The sequence below is a fragment of the Schistocerca piceifrons genome, chromosome X (assembly GCF_021461385.2).
Source record: "Schistocerca piceifrons isolate TAMUIC-IGC-003096 chromosome X, iqSchPice1.1, whole genome shotgun sequence".
Taxonomy (NCBI): Eukaryota; Metazoa; Arthropoda; class Insecta; order Orthoptera; family Acrididae; genus Schistocerca; species Schistocerca piceifrons.
This window is the reverse complement of record NC_060149.1, coordinates 515,058,499-515,073,472: the sequence shown is the minus strand read 5'-3', so window position 1 is coordinate 515,073,472 and position 14,974 is coordinate 515,058,499.

Below are 14,974 nucleotides of genomic sequence, written 5' to 3'. Positions count from 1 at the left end.
TAATCGCTGCTCAGCAGCAGTTTGAGCAGAACACAAAGCTAGGTCTTGCTTCAATTGCAATAAAAGTGTCTAAAGCAAAGACCCTCTACTCATTTTGTGTGTACACTACTCTTGGAGCTATAACAGTTGTAATAATTTATAAATAGTGGATAACACAAATTATGACTTCTTTTCACTTAACATTTTGACCATGATAATTGTCATTATAGCTTATGAAACAGGACTTTTGTACTCATTTTGTAAGTAACATACCACTGGAGATCTAAGAACTGTGTTTACCTGTTGCATGACCTTTAAATTACGACTTCCTTTGCAAAAAATTGGAATAGTAAAATTGACAATTGTGTAGTAGCAATGTAACATTTTCCCCTTTCAGAAATCTATGGTTAAAATGACATTATGGCCTTGTCTGCTTATTTAAAAAGAAACATCATATGTAAACAAGCTCCCAGAAACATATTCTAATAAGCTTGCACAAGAAGGAGCCACCTAGGAGATAGCTGTCAAGGCTTGAACTTCATGAAATTAAGTACAATTAAACCAGCTACTCCTTCTTCTTGGTGTTCAAATTTAGATACTTACCGATAGACAACAAATTACTCTATTTTTGTCAAGTCCTAAAGATTCACCATGACAAGTGAGTGAAGTGAGCCTAGACTATTAACTGAGAAACATTTTCCAGCATAACTTTATGCAACATACACCATATTTTGCTAGTATTACCTTCGATCTTTATCTCTAAACTAGTCCCAGAGAGCTTCAGTGAAACTATGGCAGGTATCTACCACTATTCTCACAAAGTCCACAACTGCATTTTTAGCAACTGTAGCTGAAATATGATCTCCACTGTTGTATGAGATCCTCTGACAATAACTATAATTTTTAGATTTTGCACTATGTAGAAGTAGCCATAAGCAATGTTGCCACTCTCAAGACATGATTTTAGAAATATGATAGTTATTTCTGTCACAGGTCTTTCAATAAACAAGCAGCACCTGTGCCTTTTGTCAACCTCCCCATCGTGAACACTAAGATGTTTGACAAATCTTCATTAAAATTATGGCATGTGTTAAGAGGGGGAAATGAAATGAAAAATGAAGCGAAAAGTACTACTGCCATGACTTTGCAAACCACCAACCTGCCATTGCACTAGCATGGAACATGCTGAACACTTAAAGAAAAAGTAAATTGGTTTTATAGTAAGTAGTGATTAATGATGATGTCAATACGCCAGCAACAGAATCCTGTTAATGGTTTTTAGGTACGTAAAATGATAATAAACTTATTCATATTCTGTTAGAAAACAGCAGTGGTAACAGCTTACCCGTTTCCCTTAATTCACTGGCACTGTTATATTTACATTCCCTCAATAAGGTTCCACTATTTCACAAATACATGTTAACTGTACCATTTCTATTAGGATGTTGCATAACTTAGTTGTGTTTTTGTTTTTCATGTCAGTACTGTGGTTGCTATAGGTTTATTTATTGACTGTCATTTTTTATTTGTGGGTCACTGTTGTTGTTTGAGATTCCATATTGTCATTTTGTCATTTGGAGAGAGTGAGTGGAGCTGTAGACAATAGAAAATGGAGTGGCAAGTGAAGAAATCAGTAAATTTCCAACATCTTCTTCTGTTTGAGATCTATAAAGGGTTGGCAGCTATGGAGGTAGCCAGAAACATTTGCATGATGGGTGGGGATGATGTCACTGAATAGAGCATGACCAGAAAATGGTTTCCTCCAGAATGAATTTTCAGTCCTGAGCTGGAGTCTGTCTGGCACATAGTTTTAATCTGATAGGTAGTTTCAAAATGGTTTCCTCAATTTAAGGAGAATTATTTTAACATTAGTGCTCTCCACATTCAGGAAGCCCTTCAGGGTTTGATGAAGCTCATTCAAACACTTTAATTCACATTACTCCATGTCATTGTGCTCAAGAACTGATAAATGTGATGAACTGCAATCATTCCACTGTTATGTGAGATGTGCATGTGATGGAAAGGTTTAGAAAGTAGGTGTATGGGTACTGCATGCTATATGCCAAAATCACAAAAATGTACATCACTGCCTGCTCATCATGAACAACACTGATCATTCCTATCCTATATCATTACTGGTGATGACAAATTATGTCTTTATACCAGTGTAAGGATAAGAAAGGAATGGCTGAGCCCAAAGAAAGCTACAACTCCCCATACAAAGACCTGCATCTATCTGCAAAAGATGATGTTTTGCATCTTGGGAAACAGCAACAGTGTAGTATATTATGAGTTCTTTCCTGAGGAGTAACCCTCACTGCTGACATTTATTGTCAACATCTGAGATGTCTTGCAGATGCAATCCAAGAAGAATGACGAGGAAGACTACTTCAACTGATGCTACTACATGACAATGCATTCTGCTAGACTGACAAAAAACACTATACAGGGGCTGGGTTGGGAAGTCTTTCTGTGCCCACCTTACTCACCCGGTCTTGCACACTCAGATTTTCACCTTTTCCACTCTCTATGAAATAACTTACAAGAGATTTCCTTTCTGGATGAAAATGCAAAGGAAGTGTGGAGAGGATGATGTGAAGGACCAACACTGGCAAGCAGAATGGGAAAGTGGGAACTATCTCTCTCTCTCTCTCTGCTCAGCAACTCTGTCCTAGAAACATGTATTCTCAGGGGGGGAAAAAAAAGAAGAAGAAGAAAAAGAAGAAGAAGCCCACATTCAAATATTCAAGAAGACAAGAAGAAGGTGCATTACTTAAGCTGTCTTTTTGACTATTTTCTCAGTTATATGAAGTTACTAATCACTAATTTGGGGTATGTTTTCCCTCTGAGCCTAACAGCTGGGTTTAGAGAGCCAGTGCCCCTAGCAGCTTTGACAGCTCTGCCCAAAATAAGCAGCCTTCACTCACTGATCAAAGGGAAGCAGTTTTATTTATTTATAAAACTAAGGAGAACAGCCAAGTAATCTTCACATTTAGAACCAATGATGGTTACTAAGTTGAAGTAGATGTAGTAAGGTAATTATGCCATACATTTTAGCACCTCCTGTTTCTTAAAATGTCAAACTGCATACATTTGTCCTACCTTCTCCTCTTCCACCGCCTCGCATGAGTTGCATATGTGAAGCTTAGTGTAGTTTGTGTATACTTGCCTCCTCTTTCTTTCCTTCTCCCCTGACCCACACCAAAGACCATGCTACATTGATATCTTTGTCACCATACCCAGCTGCAGGTTTCCTGATAGAGAGTCTCATTTATCATTAACAAATCATGGATACAAATGAAGTGTAGACATTGTGGCTTAACAGCATAATAATGAACCCAGAGGTGAAAGATGGTATGAAGAATAAGGTAGCACATTCAGAAGGACATCACAATTAATTGCCAAGCAGGTACACCACAATGGTATCTGGCCCAAACATAGAAATTCATGGCTGGGTCACCAGTCACCAAATAATAAATTAGTACACAGTACATTTAGAGTAATAAAACAGGCAACAGTAACCATATACTGTATAGTAAATAGCACATTCCATCAGGTGACTGGCACTGTATCAAAATGCATTGGCAGGAGTTTGAGTAGAGAGACACATTTTACTACCAAAATGGTTAGCTGACTTAAACCAGCAATTTCGTAAAACAAAGTGATCCCTTTAACCATTTCAGTTATCCAAGCCTGCTTACAGCACTGACATAAAGTTTTGTACAACACAGAGTGCACAACCCTTATGCTTGGACATTTCATGACTCCCACATATGAGGAGACAAATGTTTTTATCATCATTTTAGCCCAATGAGGCACTGATTTATTACTGATGGTTGCAATGTCTGTGTTAAGGTGACCACTTGGGAAAAGTGGGACATAAGTGTTCAGTTCTAGGTCTGACACATATGTTGATTTGACGTAAATAGTTGATAACAATTGAGATTTGCCAAATGCAAATCTATTTCATAATATTTATCTTATGTGTAATCGCCAGAACAGTGTCTCTTGCTTCAGACACTCATCCATGTATGAAGGACACTGTAATTTCAAGATACAGTCACTGCATAAATACAGACATTCTATGTGTGCCTTGATGGGTTAAATCAATGATAAAAACATCCATGCTTGGATGGGCTGAAATGATGACAAAAACATTTGTCTTTCCCTGTACAGGAATCACAACATGTGCAAACATAAGGGTTGTGGACTCCATGATGTATAGAAATTTGTATCAGTCATGCAGCCTTGCTTAGATAGCCAGAGTGAATAATGCTACCACTAATGGGTTTGAGTCCTGGTCCGGCGCAAATTTTCATCTCTAGCCAACAGTTGATGTCAGTTGAGATTCACAAAATGCAAATCCACTTCATAATATTTACCACAACTGTGATCATTAGAGCAATGTCTTTTCCTTTGGACATGCATGCATTAATGTGAACATATGAGCACTGTATAAACACAGACATTCTAAGCATCATTAGTGTATGCATGCCCTGATGTGTTACAATGATGGTAAAAACATTTGTTTTTCTCTTTACAGGAATCATGAAATGTGCAAGCATTAGGCTTGTTCATTCCATGACATATGGAAGTTTAGAATGGTTGTGGAGGTGTGCTCAGAAAGCCAAAATTGTTAAGGTGACAACTTGTGATAAGAGGGAAATGCGGGTTCAAGTGCTGGTCCAACACAAATATTCATGTGTTGCAAGAAGCTGATGCCAATCCAGATTTCAAAAATATGAATCCATTTTGTAGCACTTACAACTTCCAGTAAGGTCTGAAATTGAATTCACAGCCTCATACATTAGGAACACTGTGTGCACAACAAGCAGTACATGTATGCTTATGGACATCACAGTTTATTCCACCACCAACAGCTGGTGACTACATGAGCAATAGTGGTTTGTTTGCCACTGGGACCAGCTTGGATGTTAACATGGCATTGACCAATGACATGAGACTGGAGTGACTTTGATATTACTAACATGTTTCCAAGAGAAGTTTTGTGGTGTAATATACCATGCATGATGTTGGGTACCATCAGAATATTATATTATAACAAACTGTTTTTACAGACATTAAATGTATTTCTGAAATATAATACTGACTTAATTTGATGGATAATAAGATTTAACATGCCATTATGTAAATTAAAATTGGAAATTTATGAGTTCTACATGGCTGTAGTTATAAATGATAGAAATAAATCTATAGAATGATAAAGTTTTGTACTGAAATATATTTACATAATAGGTTAGTAAAATGTGTAAAAATGTTATAAAACATTTGGAAAACTGTATCATTTCATAAACACTTCACAGAATAGTGTGTTTTAATGAACACAATGAATTTTGTACCATATGATCAAAATCGAAAATGGCATTGCCAAAAATGATGTGGAATCACAATCTGTTCACCCCGGACAAAAACAGATATTTAGATTGATTTAGAAATTTTGTAATCATGGTTTGTTATAAGCAACTCCTCCAATGTGATCATCAGTGTTGACTACTTGTCTGCAGGTACATGACAAGCCATTGCCTAAATAGTATTCTCTATCTGGAAAGGCCCCAGAAGTTTGATGTATAGTATACATCACTAAAATCACATTAACAACTGAATCATTGAAGTCAATCTATAAATCCAGAGTGCACAACACCGTTCTTGTGGAACTTCCTGCCACTGGGTAATTTTAGTGTAGCATTTATGCAACATCAGTTGGGGTCTGACGCGTTCCTGGCTGTGCGTAGTTAATCAACTGTAATCTGGTTTCAGGATATCCAAAAATTACATCCAGCTGTATACAGCAGCCCATCCAGACTGGTTGAAACTCCTAAGTATCCTAGGACACATCACTGATATGGTGAAGTTACCTAAGGAAGTTGTAGAGTGAGCTGTGATAGATGTTGAACCCAGCATCAGTTCTTGTTCAAATTATGTACCATACAATTGTGAACTTACAATACTGATAACAAGAGCCACAGAGAGATGTGGTTGCTTCAGAATTTACAGTGAGGCCTTTCAACCATATGTCTTGACACTGCTAATGAAACAACAGTCAAGCATAATGTCTATCTACTGGTAGTCCTGGTCTTGGTTCTGCACCAAACCTTCCTTGACAGCCCCTGTGCTGCCAATCCCTACAAGTCCCTACCTTGTTTTGGAGACTGTCTTCTACATACTTATGTGAGTGAATATGAATAGCTCAACAGTAAGAGGTAACCATGGCTACAGCCTTGTTGAGCAATGCACTAATGTATGTGGAAATGCACACTAATGGCCCTAAATTGTTATGGGCAGTTAGAAAAGCACTCCCAAGTAGTACAATCAGCTATACAAATCAATAGCCTGTGTCTTAGTTTTATTCTTGGTACCAGTGCCTAAACAATGAGACAAGAAACGTGTGCCATTATTGTAACTGTTACTCACAGTTAACTTTTAAAACTAAGTCATCTACTAAGAACAAATGCATTTGTTACAAGAATCTATGTAAAATCTGTTACACTTTCATGACTATAATCTTCAGTTTAATCCCTCTAATATGCCATAAATTTGACTAATCATGACAGTGTTTTTAAAATATGCCATTGGGTGTATTTGAGCCCTGCCAACCTTCAGAATAAGTTTTAAATGAATACCAAAAATATTTTAATTTTGTAGTACTCCTTTCGTAAAATTCCCAGCAAAGTTCTTGCTTGTAGAATGGCTGTTTCCAGTTAACTTGTGTCTTAAAGTGCAATTATTAATTATGAACATCATTTTCCTTCACTTTGCATTCATAAACTGTGGAGTGCAATGGACACAATTAGGTATTGACTTAATCTGTGTAATCTAGCACAGGGTCACAAGAATTAACAGTAAATTGTTGACTTGCTTTCTGCAGCCAACTTCCACTCAGTACAATGAACTGACATCTGCCACCTGTGATCCACAAATTGTATGGTTTTTGGAGACAATGAGTGTATTTAATATTACCCATGTAATGATGCAACTAAAACTGTATTAACATTGCATTGGACCCTCCTAGTGAACTTGTGTTAGCAAACTGTATATATAACATATGGAGTAAAATGCAGAAACAAGAATTTTACTGGAAACTATTCACTGTTCAGTACTGCCATGGGTGATCGTGACTGCTATTATTACCTAGTAGTTCCACCATCTGAGAAATACCCTAAAATAATGTAATAGTGTTTGATTTATCTATAATAAACTCAGGCAATAAAATCAAGTAAGGCACAAAGGAAGTGAATGTATCAGATAATAATCATTACCAGTCCTGATCTTGCTTTTAAAAATTCTAGACTGTATCAGAAAAGACACATACTACCCTAAAATGTCCTGAATACTTCATATGGCCCTGCAGCATGAATACTGCTTACAGGAATACACTCACTGCCCAATTAATGAGATAGAGAGAACACACAAAACCATGAGCGTATATGGTTTCCTGTTAACTTCACAACATGTTTAGTGTATAGATATTTCAATGCAGCACAACTGTGCAACAAATATACTTTTGACCAGTTGTATTGCAGGTCTGATACTATAATTACTAACAGCACACACTTCAGAAGTGATAGTGCACTGTGAAACTAAGGTAAAAGCCTAGCATCATCTATATAGTTGTAATAAATTCTTTCAGCACCTACTACCAAGTAAAGTTCTGCCAAAAGAAGCACAATTTGAGTGACTCAACCATCACAGTTAATCACCAACTGAGACTCCTCATCCTGTAGGAAAATTGCCAGTATTAGCTCTAAATTGTTTGATGCAGATGAAAAAGCATCTCCAATTAGTACATCTAGCATCTGACAACCACTGACCTGTCTCTGTCATTGTACTTAATGAGACAAAAAAGAACACCGTTGTTGCATGAAAAGTGTGGTGCTCTCAATGGGACAAAACAGTACAAAGGCATACTGAGCACCTAACAGCAATCTTCTTTTGTGCATGCATGTATAAGACAGGCGACAACAAGGTACAAAGTCACTATAGCCTACTGACAGATGTTTTGAGAAAGGTTTACAGTTCTGCACATCCACATCCATTGAGGTCCTTTGGTATCCTGCTTGGGATCCTGTGTGACAGGAAAACACAAATACATAAACATATATTGTAGAAAGTTATGTTGGCATGGTTCTGAAATGAATGTTTTAATTTTAAGGCATTGTTGTGTGTGAAAATGTTCAATCAAATAATTTTCTCAGTTAGTCATTTCCCTTAGTTCTGTTGCTATATCATGTTGTGCTGTAAAATAAATATGTCGAATAATCTAAACTTACAGAAAACATATGATTTCTGCAAAGAAGGAAATCTAGAAGTAACATCAATAATAGAAGCAGAATCAGAACCAGGAAATAGTGATGTGGAGTCTGTGTGTTAAGAAGTAGAAGACAATGTGGAAGAACGGGGCACTTTTGGAGGTGTAGTTGAAGGAAGGGAAAATTAAGAAGTCACTTATAAAATGCAAATGCTGGAGAGACCTAAAAACACCAACAAAAAGGGAGTGATATGGTAATCAATGAAGAAACAACCAAGCAGGTGTCAGAAACAGGATATTATGCCTAAATCTAGTGATCTCACAACTATTTTCAGGTTTGTGTCTTCAATTATGTTGACTTCCATATTGTTCATTACACATAAAATAGTGGACAGTACTGTAAAATGCACAAACCAAAAATCAGAGACAGTTAATTTATGGAATGTGACTCATCTTTCTAACAAACATAAGTGATTACCAACATGTGCAACAAAAATGTTTGCTTTGACAGGACACGTTTTAACTATGGAAGAACTAAAGCCTGAAAGAGATTCATTTTCTATGTTATGGTTAACAGACCACATGTACCAAAGGAAAATATTTCTACCTTTATTTTTCAGAACTAGGTTTCCTTAACTTCTTTATTGCATCAGATTTGGCAATATGACCACTAGAAAGAAAAGGAGACAAATAAATCAATTTTGTGCATTTAGAGAAATATTTATAACTTTTTGGGCATGCAGTGCTGTGCACACTATCATCCCAGAAGTCATTTGACAGTGGATGAGCAGTTGGTAGTTATTCATAGGAAATGCCAATTCAGGGTCAGTTATACACAGCATAAACACTTAGACTCCATGTGACGATGAATCTTCCTGTTATTTCAAATTGCAGGTATGCATGGGGGAGAATGATCTATGAAAATGAATCAAGGTGTTAGAGCTGTAGTGGACCTTACATCTTAAAAACCTGGATATGATATTGCCACAGACTACTTTTTATGAGTGTTCCACTTGCACAGGAGCTCTCAAAATGAAGGCTAACTTTGACTGGTACTCTTAGAAAAAAACTCTCCTAAGCTCCATCCAAACATTTCTTGGAAGACCCACCAGTATCGAGCGACTGCCGTTTCATCCTCAGCATATAGGCATCACTGGATGAGGATATGGAGGAGCATGTGGTCAGCAAACTGCTCTCCCAGCCATTTTCTTTTTTCATGATCAGATCTGCTACTTCCCACTTAATGAGCTCCTCAATTTGCCCCACAAGAGCTGAGAGCTCCCCACTTGCCAAAAACCATTTGCCATCAACAATGACGCTTCCAGCTGATCTTATGTCATCTCCACAAGCATTTTCCACGGCCCTGGGTAGCACAGCCAACGTTCTCATACAGCACCCAGTCATTCCTCCAGTGCCTCCCAGGTAGTCCAAGTACGCCCAGTTGACTGCAGTTATTGAAGAAATGGGAAAGGACATCAGGCCAACTTTCGCCAGGAGTAAGAGCTCCACAGAGCGACTGAAGCAAGGAATAGTCCATGCATGAATCCTCATACTTGAATGCCTGATGGAGACTGAAAGGAGTGTGAGACAATGACCCACAGGAATGCCAGATGTTTCATTTGATTCTGTGTTGCACAATTTACTTGAAGACTACATGCACAAAAAGTAATGTATTGAGGGATTTCAATAAAGAATATCAAAATTATTTTGACACAGAAACTTTTCTGTAATTGTTACTATTTTCAGCAATTGCACTGAATTGGATATTTCTTTTATGTTATTTTGCTCACTGTCATTTAATACTTATTTAGTTTTCTCATCAGAAAGTGACAATGTTTCAATTAATAGTTTCATGTGTAATAGGAAAAATACCTAACAATTGTGTGTTACCCTCTGATGGAAACCATTTTACATAAGAAAAGCAATGTGTGATTTGTAGAATCTGTTCCTAATGCAAAAGTTGCATTAAATCACCTAGCCACGATGTTAGCAGATATATTGGACCTACATAATTTGATACTATAATGCAATGCATGCTATAACATATCAGCTGAAGTTCATTACACAAATAACATTATTTTAAGACGTCTCAAGACATGAAGCTGTCTTGTTATCGTCTGACAGTTTTTGAGTCCTATGATGATAATTGTAAGAATTACAGCTTGTGTGGTTGTAGCATATAATATAAATGAGTATTTATGTTTCTCAGAAGTAGGGAAATATCAAATAGATACAATTATGTTATGTTTGTCCCCAGTTTCATGCAATTTAGTCAGCAAACTGTATGTAAGTGGGGATCACACATGTGTGTATGTGCCACATAAGTGAGTTTTGTAAATTCATCTCTTCCTTAGAACTGTGTGACTAAGATTACTTCTTGTGTTTTATAAGGGATTTGGGTAGTTGTTGGATCCAGCAAATGTAAAACTACATTATAAGGAGAATTTTAAAATGAAACTTTAAGATGAGTGATTTACTGAAATGATTCGACAGTTGGTATCAGCGTTTATCAGTCCTCACTAAGAAAGACTTCTGAGCAAACCAAGGCTCTTCACAAAAATGGCTTCATTATAGGACAGGGCTTTAGTAAACAGAAAAGTACATTGCTTTCTTAATAGAACAATTCATCTTAACTGTCAGTCATTTAACTGTTGAGAATAAAACTAAGTTCCAGTATCAATTTGTTAAGAAAAAAATGCACATGTTAAATGTTCCAATGCCAAATATATGACACTTTTATTACTACAGCCTTTAATTTAATGCTGTAATATGCCAGAAACTTTTCTGATGATAACCATCTAATTAACATAGCTGACTGGGTATATTATGCCCCATAACCATCAGTATACTTTTAGGTGAATTTTGGAAATCCTCTAGCTGTGTAGTAGTACTTTGGTAAGTATTTGTCCTCCATGTTGACCCAAAAGCTGTTTCTTACTATTTGGCAATTTATAGTACATGCTTTACAAATCATTCTGGTTAAAGGGTTCATAAATAATGTTAAATGTCTGCATTAACTACTCATTCTGCATTAGGGAGGGATCCCGCCTAGGTCATCCAGAAAAGCTTTCCTAGCTCAACAGGGAAAGTGGGTATATCGGGTCCTTACAACATACTTTATGTCAGTAAATAATCAGCAATATTATGACTTGTCAATATTATTTCTAAACAAACAAAAAATAAAAAAGCATGTACAGTGAAGTAGCCGCTTATTACTTGTAGTATGTAGAATGTTTTGCTGGGATAACATCTTTAAATACTATTTAAAAAACTGCTATGTATATTTTCAGTGGGATACCATACACGCTGAAGCCTGTTGTGACAAACTGCAGGTTTTAAAAGTCAAACTGAAGGCATCTCTTTTGGAAAAGTCTCAATACCTGCAGGAATAATGTGACTAATCTTGTATTATAGGTGTCTTAAGTAAAATAAATAGAATGGTACACAATATGGCTCATATAACAATATCTCAAGCCTACTTGTGTTTTGTTAATGTTAAGTGACTTAACAATACAGGCAGCAGTACCGCAGGTGCAGCCTCAATGCCTGGATATTTTATGAGAGGTCAGACAAAAATGTGGGTCCTGGAGATGGACAGCAGCCTTTTCAGTTGTTGCAGGAGCAGCAGTGTGGATGATTTTTCTGGCCTTGTAACACATCTACATCCACATCTACATTTATACTCCGCAAGCCACCCAATGGTGTGTGGCGGAGGGCACTTAACGTGCCACTGTCATTACCTAACTTTCCTGTTCCAGTCGCGTATGGTTTGCGGGAAGAACGACTGTCTGAAAGCCTCTGTGCGCGCTTTAATCTCTCTAATTTTACATTCGTGATCTCCTCGGGAGGTATAAGTAGGGGGAAGCAATATATTCGATACCTCATCCAGCAACGCACCCTCTCGAAACCTGGCGAGCAAGCTACACCGTGATGCAGAGCGCTCTCTTGCAGAGTCTGCCACTTGAGTTTATTAAACATCTCCGTAACGCTATCACGGTTACCAAATAACCCTGTGACGAAACGCGCCGCTCTTCTTTGGATCTTCTCTATCTCCTCCGTCAAACCGATCTGGTACAGATCCCACACTGATGAGCAATACTCAAGTATAGGTCGAACAAGTGTTTTGTAAGCCACCTCCTTTGTTGATGGACTACATTTTCTAAGCACTCTCCCAATGAATCTCAACCTGGTACCCGCCTTACCAACAATTAATTTTATATGATCATTCCTCTTCAAATCGTTCCGCACGCATACTCCCAGATATTTTACGGAAGTAACTGCTACCAGTGTTTGTTCCGCTATCATATAATCATACAATAAAGGATCCTTCTTTCTATGTATTCGCAATACATTACATTTGTCTATGTTAAGGGACAGTTGCCACTCGCTGCACCAAGTGCCTATCCGCTGCAGATCTTCCTGCATTTCGCTACAATTTTCTAATGCTGCAACTTCTCTGTATACTACAGCATCATCCGCGAAAAGCCGCATGGAACTTCCAACGCTATCTACTAGGTCATTTATATATATTGTGAAAAGCAATGGTCCCATAACACTCCCCTGTGGCACGCCAGAGGTTGCTTTAACGTCTGTAGACGTCTCTCCATTGATAACAACATGCTGTGTTCTGTTTGCTAAAAACTCTTCAATCCAGCCACACAGCTGGTCTGATATTCCATAGGCTCTTACTTTGTTTATCAGGTGACAGTGCGGAACTGTATCGAACACCTTCCGGAAGTCAAGAAAAATAGCATCTACCTGGGAGCCTGTATCTAATATTTTCTGGGTCTCATGAACAAATAAAGCGAGTTGGGTCTCACTCGATCGCTGCTTCCAGAATCCATGTTGATTCCTACAGAGTAGATTCTGGGTTTCCAAAAACGACAAGATACTCGAGCAAAAAACATGTTCTAAAATTCTACAACAGATCGACGTCAGAGATATAGGTCTATAGTTTTGCGCATCTGCTCGACGACCCTTCTTGAAGACTAGGACTATCTGTGCTCTTTTCCAATCATTTGGAACCCTCCGTTCCTCTAGAGACTTGCGGTACACGAATGTTAGAAGGGGGGCAAGTTCTTTCGCGTACCCTGTGTAGAATCGAATTGGTATCCCGTCAGGTCCAGTGGACTTTCCTCTATTGAGTGATTCCAGTTGCTTTTCTATTCCTTGGACACTTATTTCGATGTCAGCCATTTTTTCGTTGGTGCGAGGATTTAGAGAAGGAACTGCAGTGCGGTCTTCCTCTGTGAAACATCTTTGGAAAAAGGTGTTTAGTATTTCAGCTTTATGCGTGTCATCCTCTGTTTCAGTGCCATCATCATCCCGTAGTGTCTGGATATGCTGTTTCGAGCCACTTACTGATTTAATGTAAGACCAGAACTTCCTAGGATTTTCTGTCAAGTCGGTACATAGAATTTTACTTTCGAATTCACTGAACGCTTCACGCATAGCCCTCCTTACGCTAACTTTGACATTGTTTAGCTTCTGTTTGTCTGAGAGGTTTTGGCTGCGTTTAAACTTGGAGTGAAATTCTCTTTGCTTTCGCAGTAGTTTCCTAACTTTGTTGTTGTACCACGGTGGGTTTTTCCCATCCCTCACAGTTTTACTCGGCACGTACCTGTCTAAAACGCATTTTACGATTGCCTTGAACTTTTTCCATAAACACTCAACACTGTCAGTGTCGGAACAGAAATTTTCATTTTCATGTGTTAGGTAGTCTGAAATCTGCCTTCTATTACTCTTGCTAAACAGATAAACCTTCCTCCCTTTTTTTATATTCCTATTAACTTCCATATTCAGGGATGCTGCAACGGCCTTATGATCACTGATTCCCTGTTCTGTACATACAGAGTCGAAAAGTTCGGGTCTGTTTGTTATCAGTAGGTCCAAGATGGTCAAAAGGCTGTGAGCAGATGAAAGCAAGGGAAAACCACAGCCATAATTTTCTCTCAGTGCATGCGCTCTATTTTATGGTTAAAAGATGGTACTCTCTTTGGTAAAGTATTCCATAGATAACACAGGCCCCCATTTGGATCTCCAGATGTGGACTATTCAGAAGAATGCAATCATCAAGAGAAACAAAACTGTGTGAGTTTTTAGAACATAATGACTGTTTTCTGCTTACTTAATGCTAAATTTATATGATATATTATGTAAATTACATATCACTAGCCAGAAAATGTTACACCAAAACCCAGAGTTACACCAAGGCAGAAACAAATAACAAGAAAGAGAGGTAAAACTGCTATTCTCACCCTATGTGCCTACAAGAATCCGCTGCAAGAAGTGGCCAAAAACTCCATGGAAGCTAAGTAAGCTAAAGAGAAGAGAGCACAGATCAGGCAGCTTGCTTGAGAAGAGAAGAAGAAAGTGAAAGTAAAAGTGGAAGATCTTCAATCAAGGAAAACCAAAAAAAAAAGAAAAATAAACTGACTCTACAGAAAATGAAACATCCAAAGATGGCGAAGATGGAATGTCTCATATACTGTGAGGAATTATATTACTCTTCAACCAAGGATTTGATTGCATGTCAGAAGTGCTCACAGTGGGTTCATAGCTTATCCCATCTGGGCTGCCTATTACTGCTAGTACCATGTTTAGAATGTTCTAATGGAATGCAACTCTCAAAGAGCATCAGAAATGTGTTAAGGAAAGCATTATATTTATCATCTATGTTATTTGCACTATAAACATCCTGCCACTCTTGTTCCTTGACAAGATTTAAAA